The sequence below is a fragment of the Netta rufina genome (genome assembly GCF_964035555.1).
Source record: "Netta rufina genome assembly, chromosome: W".
Lineage (NCBI taxonomy): Eukaryota > Metazoa > Chordata > Aves > Anseriformes > Anatidae > Netta > Netta rufina.
The window spans coordinates 4913945-4933097 of NC_140139.1; the positions used below are offsets into that span (position 1 = coordinate 4913945).

Sequence of the window (19153 nt, forward strand, 5' to 3'; positions counted from 1 at the left end):
GCATGTAGTATTTAACAGAGCTGTTTGAAATTGAATGAGCAGGGAAAGGTGATGTAGGCATTATCTAAGTAACAGTCTAGAAGTTTTGGTATATTTGCATATTTGCTGTGGTGTTTGTTCAGTTTCCCAAGCATCGGGGAGGGGGGGAACAGCCTGCTCCACCAGGGGCCTCTCCAGCAGCCGCAGGGGGGCTTCGGCTCCAGCGCCTGGAGCGCCTCCTCCCCCTCCTTCTGCACTGACTTTGGTGTCTGCGGGGGGGTTTCTCGCTCTCCCAACTGCTGTTGAGCAGCAGGGTTTTGTTCGTTTCTTTGTCTGTTTTCGTGGATGTGCTCTCACGGAGGCACGGACTGTGTTGCTCATGGCTTGGCTCTGGGCAGCAGTGGGCCTCTTTGGGGCCAGATGAAATTGTCCCTTATCTACCACGGGGAGGTTTCTGGGTTTTTCTCACGGGGGCTGCCACTGCAGTTTCCCACTCTCACACCCCTCACACCACCCCCGAACCTTGCCAGCAAACCCAATACACTGGGGCAGTTAAGTCATTACTGACTTGTAAAGCTTCAGGGATTAAATTAACTAATGAAACCCTAAATGTGATGGGGGTAGAAGGGACTGGGATAACAGTGCCACTTTTGGGGAATACTAAGCTGAGACCAGGGGATAAAATGATCACTGGGCAATTATTGTATGTATCCAAGGCGGAAACTAACTTGTTGGGAAGGGATTTGATGATTAAATTGGGCATTCAAATAGTAAATTGTTAGACTGGAATAACAGTGTTATTAATGGAGTGCTCTCAGGCCCTGAGAGCAAACGTATATTCACCTCTGACTGGAAAGACCCTGAAATGGGGGTGGAAGCAACAATATAGGTGGACAATTTTACCTCAGGGGTTTACAGGGCCACCTATCTATTTGGGTAAATTCTAAAAAAGGTTTTGGAGCAATTACAACCTCCCAAGGAGGTATTAATCTTACAAATATGTGGATCATTTTAAGGAAAATGGATACTCCCCAATGGGAGAGAAATGCTGAATAAAGTGATAATGAGGCAAATATTAACTGTTTTACATCAGAAGAGTCATTGGGAGGTGCAAGCAATGTGTGATGTTGTTCTAAGAAAGCATGTCTGTGTAGAAATATATACTTTAGGGAAGCACACATGCAGAGGATGTACTATATGTCAAAAGGTAAATAAAAAGGTCTTCTGTAACCTATCTAGAGGGGGACGGGAGCCAGGGCTTTGACCTTTCCAAAGTATACAGGTAGACTTTACTGAGTTACTTGTTTGTCCTAATTGACCACGTGACTGAATGAGTGTAAAGCTTTACTGCAAGGATTAAAGCAGGCCTTAGAGATTGAGTGGGATTTTCACAGCCCCTGGCACCCCTCCCCTTATGGAAAGGTAGAGCGAATGAATGGTGAAATTAAGAAACAACTAACAAAACTTATGCTGGAAATTAAGGCTTCTTGGGTAAAATGCTTACCCCTTGCACTGTTAAACATATGGATGCAGCCCAGAACTGATGTAGGAATTTCTCCTTTTGAAATGCTATATGGTATGCCCTATGACTTGGAATTGCCACTTGATCACCCTCAATTCTAATTAAGACTTGGAAAGAGACTCTTTTTAACACCACGATGGGGAAGGCCCCTATGTTGTTTTGCTTACTACAGAAACAGCCGTTTGGACTGCGGAGAAAGGATGGACACATGCCAGCCATGTTAAAGGACCCATCTGTGACGAGAAGTGGGAGATCGCTCCAGGAAACAAAGACCTGGAGCTCACATTGCGACAAACTCGATAGGTACCGTGGGTTAAGGTAGAGGCTCTCCCCTGAAGAACACTACTGCTGCCGAGAAGAACTAAAACCTCGTAGTTGGCTGCAACCCAACTGACGAGTGAGGCAGAGGAGTGAATAAGTGGGGAAAGAAATGGGCCTCAGCCATTCCTATCGGTATTTGGGGGTTCTCGCACTGATTTCATCCTGCATAGCGACTCAACACCACCCCCACCAACCTTTTAAATGGACTTTAAGTCGATTCGAAGATCAACAGGTTATTGCAACCCAGATAACATCGGGGGGGGGGCCAAGCTTTACTTCTACACTATGTCAGCTGATCTCGAGGCCCCGATGCTGGGAATATATGGGATTTTATTTCTGCCCAAGTTCTAACCTGGGAAAGGGGTACTGTAAATGCCTGAACGTGTATTATTGTGCATACCGGGGGTGTGAAACCATTGCTACAGACTGGACACTTGGGGCTGGTCGGGATAAATTCTTACAAGTGGAATATGGGCTGCAAGGTTGTAACCAATAATTGGATCCTTGTTACAGGTGGTGAGGGCATGGTATAGGGTATACAGGAACCTTCCACGGAAATAAAGAAATTTGCAAGGTTCTATATATAAATATAACAAACTCGGACGATACTAGCTGGGTACTAGGAAAAATGTCAGATTTTACGAACACGGAACAGATAGGGGAGGACTCAACCTAATAAAGAAGGGAAAACCCGAGACTTCCAAGGTAGTCGGGCCTAATAAAGAGTTACTAGGGGAAGGTTTGGTTGTCCAGACTGTAAATATACCTGGGACTGCCCAACCTACTACAGTGTTTTCTAATAAGTTGACAGAGTTATCCTTTCCCACACTGCTTCCAAGCATTGTGAAAAAAAGAAAGGGGTTGTACCCGAGGAGATAACTGAAGGGTACTGGCTATGTGTAAGTGTTAAGCCCCCATATTCAAATTCTTCCAAGTGCAATTGGAGTCAGGAAATCGGGATAACTTTGACCCAAGTTACGGGAAAAGGTAGATGTATCGGCACAGTTCCAAGATATAAAATGATCTGTGCCATGCCACTGGAAAAAAAAAAAAAAAAAAAAATGTGTACCAAACACACAAATGGTTAATTCCTGCAAATAACATTAGGTGGGTATGTTCGTTGTTGGGAGACACTCCTTGCCTATCTTTAAAATTGTTTAACACATCTCATGATTTTTGTGTACAGGCGGTCATTATACCAAGGATTCTATACCACACTGAAGAGTATATGTATACCCATCACACAGTGGCTGAATACCATCTGGTAAAGATCATACTGGGGTGGTAAGGGATACAATGACTAAATTGCGGGAAGGATTAGAAAAATGCAAAAGGGAAAATGAGGCTCATCAGAATTGGTATGAATCCTGGTTTAATTATTCACCTTGGCTTACCACACTATTGTCAACTATAGCGGGACCTTTATTACTACTAATAATAGCACTGACTTTTGGACCATGTATATTCAATCAAGTAATCGCAATTGTGAAAAGTCGATTAGAAGCTGCTCATCTTATGCTTGTGCGTGCTAAGTATGAATCTCTTGAGCAGGAGGAGGACAACGCAGAAACTTTGATGCTCAGTAAGCAGATATTGCAAAAATTCAATGAACAAAATATGTTAGAAAAAGAAAAAGGAGGGATTGTGATAAATTAGTAGGGGTTTGTTCATTGTCCTTGAGAATTTAAAGAATCTGCTGAGGAGATAAGGTTGTACAATTTAATGGCCTTGATAAAGGGGGAGGATTAAGCAGATACCAGGAGGGGGTGTTGGGTAAACATCCTTGAGTGAAACCAGACTCTGTGAAATTCCTTACCACAAGACATCCTTTTTGCCGCTTCACTTCCCCCACCTGAACACGAAGCAGAGGAACAACGACCCCCCTCTCAACAATAGACTGCGCAGCCTCAGCCAGTTCAACAAGTCCTGATAAGCCGGAATTCAACTGCTATAAAACAGCAACACTGGAAAGGGAAGTTGCGTGCTGTTGCGGAGCGGAGACTCCCCAGCCGCCCAGCACTGTTTTGCTTGTGTCTGCTTACTTGATTAATAAAATAATTTCAATAGACCAGTAAATTGTGTGGTCTAATTTATAACAACTGAGATCCTCGCCTGAGCCTAAGTTATTGGCTATGGAGTGTTTCTCACAAAAACAAGACATGAATTAATGATATTCAAAAGAAGAGGAGGGATTGTTATATATGGAGTAGTAATTCGTGTCGAGAAAATGGTTGATATTAATAAAGAAGGGGGAGATGTGGGAGTGTGGCCATGGGGGTCTGAAAGCCTCGTGGTTGGTGATAACATCAGACTCTTAACGATGAGGTCATCAGGAATGCAAAGAGTTTAGAGGAAACAAAGAAGGGTGATTGAGGCGACGCCCTGCCGTCTGGGGTTGCTTGTTTTCCCCTCTGTTAAGGCACGGAAGTTGCTGGGGGGGTTGCTGGTTAGAACTGTTAACATTTATTGTTTAATGTTATATGATAATAATATTATTAGTGTGGTTTCAAGGGTTAACGAAACACGGGAAAAGCAATCACGTTTTGTTGCTTTTGGGAACCTTGTGGTGGGCAGAGCATGTGCAGAAGAAGAGGGAGACAGTTGAAGCCGCTCCTGCAGTCTGGAACAAAAGGTTGCTCATGGTGATGGGGAAACCGTGAGGCTTTCACCCACAACGACCACCACAAAGAGAATTATAGTATGAAGCGGGAATAGTATATACATATGTATAGGCGTACTCGGGTTTCTTGTAAATATGTAACAGCAATGTCCTATATGTATTTGGAAAGTTCGACGGTTGGGTGTGCGTGTTGGTAGAGCATAGACTCCCCGTGCACCCAGCGCTGTTTACTTCCCTTTTATAAATATTCTTTTATGTTACTAAATTCAGATTGAGTTGAGACTTCATTTATAACAAATTGGTGACCCCGACGTGATCTTCTTGGACTTTGGATCTGCAACCGGTAAAGGGAGGCGCCCCACCTAGTGGCCCTTGCTGATAGCGGTGCTAGAGTTCAACAAGATTTCGAACATAAAAGGCAAGTAAAAAAAAAAAAAAAAGAAAAAAAGAAAAAAGAAAAAAAAAAAGAGCTCTCCGTCAGTGACCCATAATCTTGTGTGCGAAGACCTGAACGAAGAGGATTTGTGAGTATATGGTTCGGTTGGGTGGGATTCGGCTGTGTGACTGTGTGTAAGGGTGTGACTGAGACGGAACTTAGTTCTGAAGCGAGTGCGGAGGTCTTCTAACCGTGGTTCCGATCTTACGCGAGGGACTCGGCCGGTGAAGGACCGAAGCAATTGGTCTAGGAATTCATGGGTGGTTAACCACTTGCAAGACACCTCTACACAAACACAGCCAGGGATTCGGGACCTCTTTAAGGTTTCCAGGGATTCGGAACTTATTTTAAGCTTCCAGGGATTTGGCCAGGGATTCGGAACCTCTTAGAGGATTCCAGGGATTCGGAACCTCTTTAAGGGTTCCAGGGATTCGGAAGTTATTTGAAGGTTCCAGGATGGGTCTGGGGGAAAGTAGATTCTCTGACCTGGGAGACTCAGAGAGCCCAGACATTCCACCAGAAAGCCCATTAGGGATAATGTTAAAGTACTGGGATGTTTGGGAATCGAGGAAAGGAAAAAATAAAGAGAAAATGGCTCAATTTTGTATGACCTTTAAGGCCACATGTTTTTTGGCCAGTTTTTGGATCCTTTGAGGATTGGGTATGTCAGGCATTAAACTGCTATGTTAATTCTAAGGAGCCTTTTAACCAAGAAGAAAGTGATTACGTGGCTCTATGGGTTGGAACCTCAAACTCATTTCCCCCAAAACAAATATTTGCTTTAAATACAAGAACTGACAGGGGAAAGGAAGAATGGGAACCTCTGGATAATATACCCCCTCCCTATTCATGGCAACCAGAACTGCCACATTTTGAAAGTTGATTGCCCATGGCCCCTGTTCTCTCTCCCTCTCCTCCTGCACGAAGGACTAGAAGTAAGATAAGAGCCACAGAAAGGGAGGAAAGTGAAACACGAGGCCGGACTGACAATTTAGGAGGCCTTTACCCTTTGAGGGAGGTACCCCTTGGGGGGAACCGGGGGGAATAGGGTTTGTAGTGGTTCCTTTGAACACATCAGATGTAAGAAATTTTAAGAAGGAAATGGGAAGCCTTTTAGATGATCCTTTAGGAGTTGTCGAAAGATTGGACCAGTTCCTAGGTCCGAACACGTATACCTGGGAAGAAATGCAGTCCGTATTAGGAATCCTCTTCACTACAGAAGAAAGAGGAATGATCAGGCAAGCAGGAATGAAACTGTGGGAAAGACAAAATCAGGGAGGTCCTCCAGGGGATGTGAAATGGCCAAATACCAACCCTAACTGGGATCATCAGGCTGCTCAGGGGAGGCAAAATATGAGGGATCTTAGGACCATAATGATACAAGGTGCCTGAGGATGAGTACAATCTATTAGGAAGGGACTTAATAATAAGATTAGGGTTGGAAATCAAGAGCCATGGGGGAGAAATAAAAATTCAGCTATATACCCTAACACAAGAAGATGAGGGAGAAATAGACCCACAGGTATGGTATCAAGAGGGAGATTCAGGAAAATTAGATATGGAACCCTTGGTAGTAGAAATAGTAGATCCACAACAGCCAATAAGGATTAGGCAATATCCTATCCCATTGGAGGGGAAAAGAGGACTCAAACCAGTTATAGACAGGTTGCTCCAAAAGGGGATGCTGTAACCATGTATGTCCCCAGATAATACCCTCATTTTGCCAGTAAAAAAGGCTGATGGATCATATAGGTTGGTTCAGGATCTTAGGGCTGTGAATCAGCAAACCATAACCAAATTTCCAGTGGTGGCTAACCCATATACTTTATTAAACCACCTAACACCTCAGCATAAATGGTATAGTGTAATAGATTTGAAGGATGCTTTCTGGGCCTGCCCATTAAGTGAAGGGTCTTGGAATTACTTCGCCTTTGAATGGGAAGACCTCGAAACAGGAAGGCGACAACAGCTTAGATGGACTGTACTTCCTCAGGGATTTACTGAATCCCCAAATTAATTTGGCCAAACCTTAGAAAAATTATTACAACTTTTTGAGGTAAAGGGGGAAGTGAAATTGTTGCAATATGTGGATGACCTATTAATAGCTGGGGAGACTGAAAAAGAGACACGGAGAACCACTATTGAATTACTTAATTTCTTAGGGAAAAAAAGGATTGAAGGTCTCAAAATCTAAATTACAATTCGTGGAAAAGGAAGTAAGGTACTTAGGACATTGGCTTAGCCAAGGAAAGAAAAAACTGGATCCTGACAGGGTATCTGGGATTTTAGCCCTATCATCACCCAAAATGAAGAAGGAAGTGAGGCAACTGCTCGGCCTCTTGGGATATTGTAGACCCTGGATTGAAGGGTTTAGTGAAAAGGCAGTTTTTATATGAAAAATTGACTGGAGAAAAAATTAAGTGGAACGAGGAAGATGAGGAAAAGTTGAGGTTGATCAAGAAAACGTTAATAGAAGCTCCAGTGCTGAGCCTCCCAGATTTAGAAAGATCCTTTTATTTATTTGTAAATGTTTCTAACCAAACTGCATATGGAGTACTAACTCAAGAATGGGCAGGAATCAAGAAACCTGTGGGACATTGTTCCAAACTATTAGACCCTGTGAGTAGGGGGTGGCCAGTGTGCTTACAGGCAATTGTGGCTACTGCCTTACTGAATGAGGAAGCTAGAAAAGTCACATTTAGGGCACCTCTGAAGATATATACTCCACATAATGTTAGGGGAGTACTCCAGCAAAAGGCTGAAAAATGGTTAACTGATAGTAGGATGCTGAAGTATGAGGCCACCCTGATCAACTCCCCTGATTTAGAACTAAAAGTAACTGCTGCACAGAGCCTTGCACAATTTCTATATGGGGAACCCCTAACAGAACTACAACATAACTGCGTGGAAGTGATTGAATTGCAAACCAAAATCCGACCCGATCTCGAGGAGACAGAATTAGAAACAGGGGAAAAATTATTTATTGATGGATCATCCAAAGTAGTAGATGGAAAAAGAAGATCAGGGTATGCCATCGTAAATGGGGATATGGTCCTAATAGAATCAGGACCACTCAGCGCTGCCTGGTCCGCTCAAGCATGTGAACTTTATGCATTATTACGAGCCCTAGAACTATTGAAAGGAAAAAGTGGCACTATTTATACAGACTCTAAATATGCTTATGGAATAGTCCACACATTTGGGAAAATTTGGGAAGAAAGGGGACTCATAGGCACACAGGGAAAAGGGCTGATTCACCAAACTTTAGTTACTCAAATATTGCAGGCATTGAGAGGACCTAGGGAGATTGCTGTGGTACATGTCAGAGGACATCAAAAGGGAACTGGCTTCCACATAAGAGGGAATAACCTAGCGGATAGAGAAGCTAGGGAAGCAGCTCTTAGGAAGCATGATGTAGTCCTAACCCTACAAGAAACGGATAATGGAAAAGGGACACAAGAGAAAAAGTATACAAAAGCAGAAATAAAAATTATAAAGACCATAGGAGCAGAACTGAAAGAAGGAAAATGGATTCTGCCTGATGGAAGAGAAATACTGCCAAAGGAACAAACTAGGCGTCTACTTTTATGGCTACACCTACAAACCCACTGGGGAACAAAAGCATTGAGTGATCAATTTCTAAAATTTTATGGGTGTGTAGGAATATATGAGATAGCCAAACAAACCGTCCAAGGATGCTTAACGTGTCAAAAGGTAAATAAGAAGGCGATTAGGCAAGCACCTGCTGGAGGAAGAAGAATTGCATATCGACCATTTGAGAGAATACAGGTGGACTTTACTGAACTACCAAAAGTAGGAAGATATAAATATCTGTTGGTGATCGTGGATCAACTAACACATTGGGTAGAGGCTTATCCTGCAGCACGAGCCACCACTGCAGTGGTAGCTAAAAACCTGTTGGAGAATGTTACTCCTCGCTTTGGTTTAATCAGGAGCATTGATTCTGATCAGAGGACACACTTTACTTCAAAGGTTTTAAAGGCTTTGACTGTGGCCCTGGGCATTAAATGGCAATATCATACGCCATGGCATCCTCAAAGTTCTGGACAAGTCGAGAGAATGAATCAGACAAACACCAATTGGCCAAATTGATGATTGAGACTCAATTGAGAGCCCCTCTGCTGCTACAGCCATCGAAGTCTTTTGCTGTTATGCCCCCTGCTGACCTGGACGTGCCTTTTGACCCAGGCCTCATTGGCCTTGAAAAGGAGATGGATATGCTTTCCTTCAATATGGGAAGAACGGGATACATAAGGCCTGAAGACCGAGTTGCTTGACAACTTAAAGCGAGACATATTGTTTAAAGGAATGGAAAATGGAGACTGTTAAGTCATGGAACTTAAAGGATTGTTTGTTACCTTTTCTGATTGTACATATGTATAGGCGTACTCGAGTTTCGTAAGTCATGGAACTTAAAGGATTGTTCTTTCCTGATTGTATGTATGTATCTTGGGTTTAGTATGTAAAGCAATGTTCTGTATATTTAGAATGTTTGATGTTCGTGTGTGCTTGTTGGTGGAGCGTAGACTCCCCGCACACCCAGCGCCATTTACTTGCCTTTTATACCTTTTATATCTTTTATACCATATATACCTTTTACAAGTATAAATATTACTAAATTCAGATTGAGTTGAGACTTCATTTATAATACTAGGGTACAGCATTTGTCAAAACATGAGAAGTCCTTGGCTCAGGGTAGCAAAAAGTGCAGCTTATCGGTCTCGGTGTGCACAAGAAGAATAGAGTCCCCACCTGGTTACAGAGCCTAGCCGTGTTGTCTCCACTCCACGCTACGCTCCATACTGTTCCTTAGAGCTAGCACAGCGTGATAGCATCTAAGGTTGGAAGTCTAGGGAACGCTCAGAGAATGCAGCTATGCCCGGCCCTGAAAACCTCTTCAGTGCTGTACATTTTCTTTAAGTATTATTTTCCTAGTTACCTCAGGCAATTACACCACAATTGGTCAAACAACTTTGAATATAACAACAGCAGCAAACACACAGAAGCTTCCATGTCTTAATGGCTGGAGAACAAGAAACCAGCTGGAGAACAAGCAACCCGAGACTGCATGGAGTCTTCTGAATCACCCTTCTTTGTTCCCTCTAAACTCTTTTATATTCCTGATGGCCTCATGGTTAAGAGCCTAATGTTATCTCAACCACGGGGCTTTCTGACCCCCATGGCCACACTCCCAAATCTCCCCCTTCTTTATTAATATCAACCATTTTCTCGACATGAATTACCACTCCATATATAACAGTAGGAAGGCTCTGCAGGAGCCTATCTGGATAGGCTGGACCGATGGGCTTAGGCCAACTGTATGAAGTTCAAAAGGCCAAGTGCCGGGTCCTGCACCTGGGGCGCAACAACCCCATGCAGAGCTACAGGCTGGGAGATGAGTAGTTAGAAAGCTGCCTGGCAGAGAAGGACCTGGGAGTATTGGTTGGTAGTCGGCTGAATATGAGCCAGCAGTGTGCTCAGGTGGCCAAGAAGGCCAACAGCATCCTGGCTTGTATAAGAAGCAGTGTGGCCAGCAGGTCTAGGGAAGTGATCGTCCCCCTGTACTCGGCTCTGGTGAGGCCGCACCTCGAGTACTGTGTTCAGTTTTGTGCCCCTTGCTACAAGAAGGACATGAAGGTGCTAGAGCGAGTCGAGAGAAGGGTGACGAAGCTGGTGAGGGGTCTGGAGAACAAGTCTTACAAGGAGCGGCTGAGGGAGCTGGGCTTGTTCAGCCTGGAAAAGAGGAGGCTCAGGGGCGACCTAATCGCACTCTACAGTTACCTTAAAGGATGCTGTAGCAAGGTGGGGGTTGCTCTTTTCTCCTACATGCCTGGCGACAGAACGAGGGGGAATGGGCTAAAGTTGCTCCAGGGGAGTTTTAGGCTGGATATTAGGAAGAACTTCTTTACTGTGAGGGTTGTGAGGCATTGGAATGGGCTGCCCAGGGAAGTGGTTCAGTCAACATCCCTGGAGGTCTTTACAAGACTTTTGTGGAGGACTTGTTAGTGTTAGGTCAGAGGTTGGACTCGGTGATCTTGGAGGTCCCTTCCAACCTAGATGATTCTGTGAATTCCAGAGACCGGGAAGCCCGCGCAGCCCTTTACAAAGGTCCAGCAAGGGGTGTCTGAACTGGATGGCTTGGTCTTAAGTCATTCAAATCAGTTATGCTTCATGCAAACTGATTATGTGAATCACAGAATCATCTAGGTTGAAAGAGACCTCCAAGATCATCTAGTCCAACCTCTGACCTAACACTAACAAGTCCTCCACTAAACCATATCCCTAAGCTCTACATCTAAACGTCTTTTAAAGACCTCCAGGGATGGTGACTCAACCACTTCCCTGGGCAGCCCATTCCAATGCCTAACAACCCTTTCAGTAAAGTTCTTCCTAATATCCAGCCTAAACCTCCCCTGGTGCAACTTCAGCCCATTCTCCCTTGTCCTGTTTCTTGCTTTGTTCTTGTTATGATGAAATGTACTTTTAAAAATCCAATGTTCAATTTTTTTCAAACTTCTGATTTGTATGTTACACATTTTAACAAAGCATTGAAGTAACTCGTTAAACCCTTTCCTCTTTTAACAGACATGCACATGCTAAGACAAACATAAATTATTCCAACTTTGATATAAAACTTTTAAAGAGTGCACAGTGTTCACCTCACAAACAATGCCTGGGTGGATAACTTCAACTCCTGCCTCCAGGAGTCCATCACCCATGAGTGGGTGTCATGCATAAGTTCTTCTGTATTTTTCATCCACACGCACAAGGTACCATATTCCCTCAAAGAGATCTACTGAACACTGTGGAATATAGTTGGCTGTTTTTAAAAAAAGCCAGTAACATACTGTTAGTTGGTTCCTGGTGAGAGTTTTATACAACACAGGCCTTTCACACATTGCAGTTTGGAAGTGGTAAGACAGGAAAACCAAGTCTGCATTTTCATTTCAGCCACATCAGGCCAATGAATACAAGGTATAGAAAAACACTTTACAAGCTATACAGAAGTAGAAAGAGTTGGACATTCTCTTCATTCTACACCCAAATCATTTAATTAAATTCATACAAATTAAGTAATAAATATTTTACTGTAGGATTAGGAATGATTTATATTTATTAAATGATATGTTTCCTGTCTAATCTTCATGTTTTCATCAAAGACATCAGGTGCAATACGTTTTCTTGAGTCAAGTCTTGCTTTAAGATCAGAAAGGCTGGCAGTTATTTTGTCCAATGCAGAACCTAAAACATCAACCCATCATGTAAGGTAGCACAAGTACTGAGAGCTGCACACTAGCATGTTAACATTTCAAGACCGTTCAAAATATTTTGTGTTATAGAAATTAAACTTCTGGTTAGTTACAAATATTCCCAATTACTTGAGCAAAACACTTGTAGCATTTAAAAAAATATTATCTATTTGCACAAGGAGACACTTAAACCATTCCCTGGAGCTGGAATGGTCTTTAACTTTACTGTCATTAAGCACTGTTCTACAGGTTTACATAGGCTGGTAGGTAATGTTGACTCATGGAGAGCTGACTCCACAATCAGTAAGATTGTAAAGTAGGTATGTTTATACAGCACTGGGCGGCACGGGGGGTAGTCCCACCAAAGTCGTGTGCCCCTAACACGGCAATTTGCTTTGGTTATATGCAGTAAAGGTTTACATATGCATGAGGTTTCCCAGTATGCCTATACATATTCATAACCTGTCCCCGCTTAGTATTAAAATTAGTTCCAATAAGTAATTTCCATAAACTCCTCCCCTCTGTGCTTGCACAGTGCCTTCTGGTGGTGGGCACTGAGGGTTGTGAGGATGAAGTAAGATGTCTTCATCCCCAAGGTTGAACTTTTCACCTTGTCTCCTTGCGCATGCTCTCTGAGCCCTTGGTCACAGTCCGAACCATAAGGTTGGTTTGATCTGGTTCTTGGGGTCCCAGGGGCTCCTGTTATCTGGAAGCCTAAGTGCAGCACAGGCACATCGCAAATGTAGCACATATTAAGCAATGACTGTTGCCTACATATTCATTCTTAATCAATCACTCTCTAATTTCTAATCCCATGTTTCAATGTAACAAAGCATTTAGAGGCTAGCTGTGCAAAGGAGTTGATTAGAATATTTTCCTTTCACTCACCAGGAGTGGCATCCTGTGTAACTCTGATGGAATACAGTGTAGCAGCAAAACCAGAGCCATATGAGAACACGCTAATTCTTTGTCCTGTGAGCTGCTCTGGAGAGTACCTACAAATCAAACAACAGTTGTTTAAAGTGTTAGACCTGGGAACAGAGGCGGGGGCAGTGTCTCAGCGGCCATCAGTGCCACCACCCACAGGGCCAACGGCGCTGCCCGTGGGGGGTCCCTTTGACCCCTGAGATCATTGGAAACAACTTCAGAGAGAAGCAATAAAGGCGGGGGGGGGGGGGGGGGGGGGGGGAACTCGCTTTTCCAGTCCAAGTTCAGGATTGTGGGCAAAATGACTGGCAACCCTTCCATCGGGACCTTATTAAAGAACTACGTAAGACAGTGACCACTTATGGGTTATTGGCCCCATTTACGCAGTCCCTGCTGGAGAATGTCATGACAGGACAGCTTTTAACTCTCTTTGACATACGACAAGTAGCAACGATGATATTAACTCTGACACAGAAGTTATTATGGGAACAGAAATGGAGAGAATTGTGCGAACACTCAGCACTCCAAAATTTAGAAAGACAACCGGGGGAATCCACTTTTCAGAGTCGGTATACCTCAATTGATGGGTACAGACCCGATGGCGGATCCACACCTTCAGGCGAATCTAGATTCAGGCATTCTCCGGCTGACTGCAACCCTAGCCCTCCAGGCAATGTTAAGAATCCCAGAGAACTCCAAAGACAAGGAAGCCTGCGCAGCCCTTTACAAAGGTCCAGCAAGGGGTGTCTGAACCATACACGCAGTTTATCGATCGGCTTCGCGATGCACTAGATAAGCAGATTGACAATCGGGAAGCAAAAGACGCCTTGCTACAAAGGCTAGCGGTAAAAAAGCAAACACCGACTGTAAAAAGGTGCTACAGACTCTGCCCGTGAATGCAACAATAGTTCAGATGATAGAGGCGTGTAACCAAGTGGGTTGTATCGAACATCATACCGAATCGCTGGCGTCCGCTTTTGCAACAGCACTAACCATCAGTCAGGACCCCCAGGGGAGATAAAACGCAGTCGGTGTAGAGACCCGAACCACCTAGTCTCTGCATGCCCCAGGTGGGGGCGGGGGCGGGCAGCTCGCCTCCAGTCCCGCCCACTTTGTATCCCGGATGTGGGAGGGGACGCTACTGGGCGAGCCAGCGCCGCTCTAAATACAACGCGGAAAGACAGCCTCTGTCGCCGCGGCAGGGAAACGGGAGGAGGAGCGCGGGGCGGGGCCGCACGACGACACAAGTACCCCCGCCTCCCGGTTAAAGGAGGAACCTCCCACAAGGGAGGGCTCCAAATGCAATGCTGACGCAGGGTCCAGCGCCATCTGCTGCCGCGTTGCCACGGTTACCACCGTGAACACCCGCTCAGCAAGAACCAGAGGGAGTGCCGGAGTGGCTCTACAGTAACAGACGCCACTTTGTGGGGTACTCACGTTCATAAAATTCCATTGAATGTCAAAGGACCAATTGGGAATGGCTGTAGTGCATTGCTGCTAGGACGATCAAGTACAACTTTGACCGGATTGTTTGTTTTGCCGGGGATAATTGATGCCGACTGTAATGGACAAATCCAAGCTATGGCTTGGACACCGTCTCCACCGTTGTCAATACCAAAGGGAACTAGAATTGCTCAATTGATTCTTTTTCGAGCAGTAGTACCAAAGGCTGTGGATGCTATCAGGGGAGCAGCAGGTTTCGGGTCAAACAGGTTCCCCGAGATGTTTTGGGCCGCCGACATAGCCCAGCATCAGCCAATGCTTACTGTTACCCTTTGGAATAATTCTGAGCACCCACCCTCCAGTCAATGCAAGATGCTGGCGGACACTAGAGCGGACGTTACTGTAATTGCCATTAAAGACTGGCCCTCTGCTTGGCCCATGACAACTCCCTCAGGTGGATTGGTTGGAGTGGGAGGAATGTCAAGCACCTTTCAGAGTGCCACGACGCTTACTATAAAAACCCAAGAAGATACTACGTGCACAGTACACCCTTACATTACTAATATCCCCATCAGCCCGATGGGGCGAGATGTGATGGGACAATGTAAATTGACCATCTCCTCTCCTGAAAATTTTCAGTAGCGGCCATTGATGAGCGACCGACACTCTGTCTCACATGGAAAAGGGAATCACCAATACGGGTGGATCAGTGGCCGCTTACAAGAGATAAGATTGCGGCATTGCAGGAGTTGGTTCAAGAACAACTCCAGCAAGGACATATTGTTCCAACAAACAGCCCATGGAATTCACCAGTGTTTGTCATCAAGAAGAAGTGCAGGAAATGGAGATTACTGCATGATTTGCGACGAATCAATGCAGTGATCGAGGACATGGGCTCCTTGCAGCCAGGATTACCCTCACCTACAATGATACTCTGTAATTGGGACATCGTTGTTATGGACTTGAAAGACTGTTTTTTCACAATTCCTTTGCATCCTGATGACTCTCCTCGTTTTGCCTTTTCATTACCAAAGATCAATAGGAAGGAGCCTATGGACCGATATCATTGGACCGTACTACCACAAGGCATGAAAAAACACCCCAGCCACGTGCCAAACCTATGTCGCAAAAGCTATCCAACCAGTACGCCAATGCTTTCCGGAGATATACATATACCACTACATGGACGATATCCTACTAGCTGGACCTTCTAGTGATAAGGTCCAAGAGGCACTGCCTGCCTTAAAACAAGCGTTACAGACAGCAGGACTCCAAATTGCACCTGAAAAGGTGCAGACCCAAGCACCTTGGAAGTATCTGGGGTGGAAGATTTTACAGCAAACCATTCAACCACAGCAGATATCCATTAATGCAGATGTTAAGACACTGAATGATGTACAGAAATTACTAGGCAATATAAACTGGATTAGACTACAATGTGGGATAGACAATTCGATATTAGCGCCTCTCTTTGAGTTATTAAAGGGAAACACTGTTATTAATGCCCCAAAGCGATGGACTGAGGAGGCTCATAAAGCATTGCAAATGGTTAACGAAAGAATCTCAGCACAGTAATGCCATCGTCGTAGTGAGAACCTCCCCCTTCAATTATATATTTGTAATCAAGAACGACAACCAGTGGCTATTATTGGGCAATGGGACCCCTCCTGTAAGGACCCCTTAGTGGTCCTGGAATGGGTCTTTTTACCCCATCAACCCTCAAAAACTATTGCAACGCGGCTGGAAATGTTCGCCGTCCTAATAAAGAAAGGAAGTGAGAGAATACTTGAATTAGTGGGAGAAGAACCCAATCTGATTATAATTCCTGTAGTAAAAGACTATTTCACCCAGTGCTTGCAGAATAGTTTAGAGCTCCAAATAGTGTCGACGGGATTCAACGGACAGGTTGATACCCACCATCCATCTCATAAAATATTCTCCTTTTATAATAATATAAAAATTGAACAGCAGCCGTTGTGCCAATGGGAACCAGTGGATGGCCGGACAGTCTTTACATATGGGTCCGGAAAAACAGGCAAAGCTGTAGTATCTTGGGAAGAAGGTGGAAAGTGGCAACACCAGATTGAGCGGATCCACGGTTCCCCACAGATAGTTGAATTACATGCTATTATAATGGCTTTTAAGTGCTGGCCAACAGTACCTTTGAATATTATATCAGACTCGCAATATGCCGTAAGTGTCGCTCAGCGCATTGAGAGGGCACATTTGAGACATATCCCAAAGGAAAACTTGTTTCTAAAATTTAAGGAGCTGTTATTTTTGGTGGAGCAGTGAGCGCACCCATATTGTATTATTTACATGCGGAGCCGCGCCATGTTACCCGGTATTTTTCCAGAGGGTAACGCATACGCTGACCAGCTAACTAATATGACCCTGACTGCCCCGGTGCCTGAGGTGCCTAAGGAGGAAGCATGGTTATCCTTCTTCCATCAATTCACCAAAGTCTTGGCGAAACAATTCGCTGTATCGATCATTGACGCCAAATTGATTGTCCAAACATGTCCTGACTGTCAACAACATGTTTCAACCACGCCTTTAATGGTAAACCCTAGAGGTCTACGGTCCTTACAGTTATGGCAGACCAACGTAACGCATATTCCAGAATTTGGTCTCTTGAAATATATTCACGTATCGGTAGACACTTTCTCTCATGCTACTTGGGCGACAGCCGCAGCGGGTGAAACTAGCTGCCATATCCAGGCTCACTTCTGTGTCGCTTTCGCAGCTCTAGGCATCCCAAAGGAAATAAAAACTGGCAATGGCTCCGCCTATAGTAGACACTCCCTTTAAACTCCCTTTAATACATATTCATCACCACTTTTGGAAAAGGCAGGGTTATTATAATTAGTTTCCTGGGACCCGAACCATCCCACGGATGCATGCGTATCAGTCTCCGGTCGTCCCTCTGGGGGTCGCTCGTACTGAAGGTTCGTAGTCTTCCTCCCAGGCTTTGTCCTTCGGTCGTTCTTCAGCTTCCCCCCCATTCTCCTTAATTAGTAGTCTCTGGTCTGGATGTCAGAAAGTTGTGTCTTGTGCAATAGTCAGCAGTTATCTCAAAAAACTCCCCCCTATTCTCTTATCTCCCAGACCCGAGTCTCAAGGTTTACCCTTCAAACCCTCTATCGATGCGAACTGCTAGACCATTCTTTTCCAAGATACAAGAACTATATACACTAACCACTCTGTTTCTCTTGGACTTGTGGTTATTTATACAAGGGTATGTAAGACAGAAGGTCACATTTCATTATGAGGCCCTAGCACTGTTCCATATTGACACGAATCAGATGAACATATTTCACACTGCTGTCATCGGTTATTGCCAACCCTGGGTCTCCATCCAACCACACCACAACGTATGGGTCACCCTCGCCAACATGACAGGACAAGAAGCACTGTGCCTGTCCCTGGCTAGTGCTAATGACCTGTTTGTGACATGTTTGGTGGGGATCCCGGCAGATAACAAAGATTGGACTGTTTACTTACCGCAAGCACCCCTAGAGCCACAGGAATTAGATATCCTGGGAAGTGTAACAGCAACAGCATGTGTAAGGTTCAATTGCTCGGGCAAAAAACAAACCATGAAACAAATCATCAACGCCACACTCGCTCCTTATTGCAATGCATCTCTTTGGTGTAATTATACAGAACCATAATAGCATCATTCCTTGTGCCAGGAGCTGCTCTGCTCAGCTGTGGGATCAACTGTGGAGCGCATGCCCCTAGGTGCACCCCGAGCATTTTACTCGGAGGGGCCTCCACTCTCAGCTGCTCACCGCGGGAGTAGACAAGGACCTCCTGAAGCCGCGGACAAATTATTTTAAGTGATATTTTCTTGTGGTATGAATGAGAAGTGCAAGAGGCCTCTTTGCGTGATTGTGTGATTGTGCTGTGTGAGTGAGAAGCAGCATCGTTGCAAAGCAACATCCCTAGAGCTTAGTGGCTTGTTGACTGATGTAGATTTTAGTAGGCACAATACTTTACAATCTTAATTCTGCTTGTGATTTTCACTCTGTTGCTTTCTTATTGCAATGTCTGCGGTGCTTAGAAAAATCTATAGAAAGTGTTTGGTTGGTTGAAAATAAAAAAGGGGGAATTGTAGGAAAGGAATTTGCAGGTGGCTTTGTGCTGTTTCACACGTTCCTGAATTAGAAACAATGAAGAAATAAGAGTTATAAACAAGAACCTGAGCAAGGTTGCAATAAATTAACTTGGCTACAATGTTAAAGATGAGCTTTGGGCAGTGGCCAATTGCTGGATGGCTTGAAGCTCGTGTCTGAGGGTCTCTAATCAACTGTATGACCGATTCAGGCAAATGGACAGCACATGGGGTTACAGGGAAAGTATATGTAGTGGAGAAAAAAGGGCAGTAAATGCCTTCTGTTCAAGAGCCATCAGGAGTCCGTGTCTTTCATCCCTTCAGATACCTTTCCTTCACACCTGACAGGACACCTCCAGAGGCTGAAGATTTGTGCTCCTTTTCCAATTGCTTTGTCAATGCCCCCTTCCCTACCAAGGGGTCCCAGCTGCCTGACTTCCCTGCCCTCTAATTCCAGGCTATTGGCTCTGCTATCCCAGCATCGGAGCAACCAGCACCAGATCTCTTCCCAATAAAG

The 19153-nt window shown here is 44.6% G+C and overlaps 1 long non-coding RNA gene across 1 annotated transcript; it reads right to left on the minus strand.

The window, feature by feature from the left end:
- Positions 1–11761: 11761 nt before the first annotated feature.
- Positions 11762–14156, minus strand: LOC311220897. Its single transcript, XR_014619279.1, has 3 exons — positions 14034–14156; positions 13038–13144; positions 11762–12141 (listed from the first exon to the last, which is right to left on the minus strand). It is a non-coding gene; the product is annotated as an uncharacterized lncRNA (long non-coding RNA).
- Positions 14157–19153: the final 4997 nt, after the last annotated feature.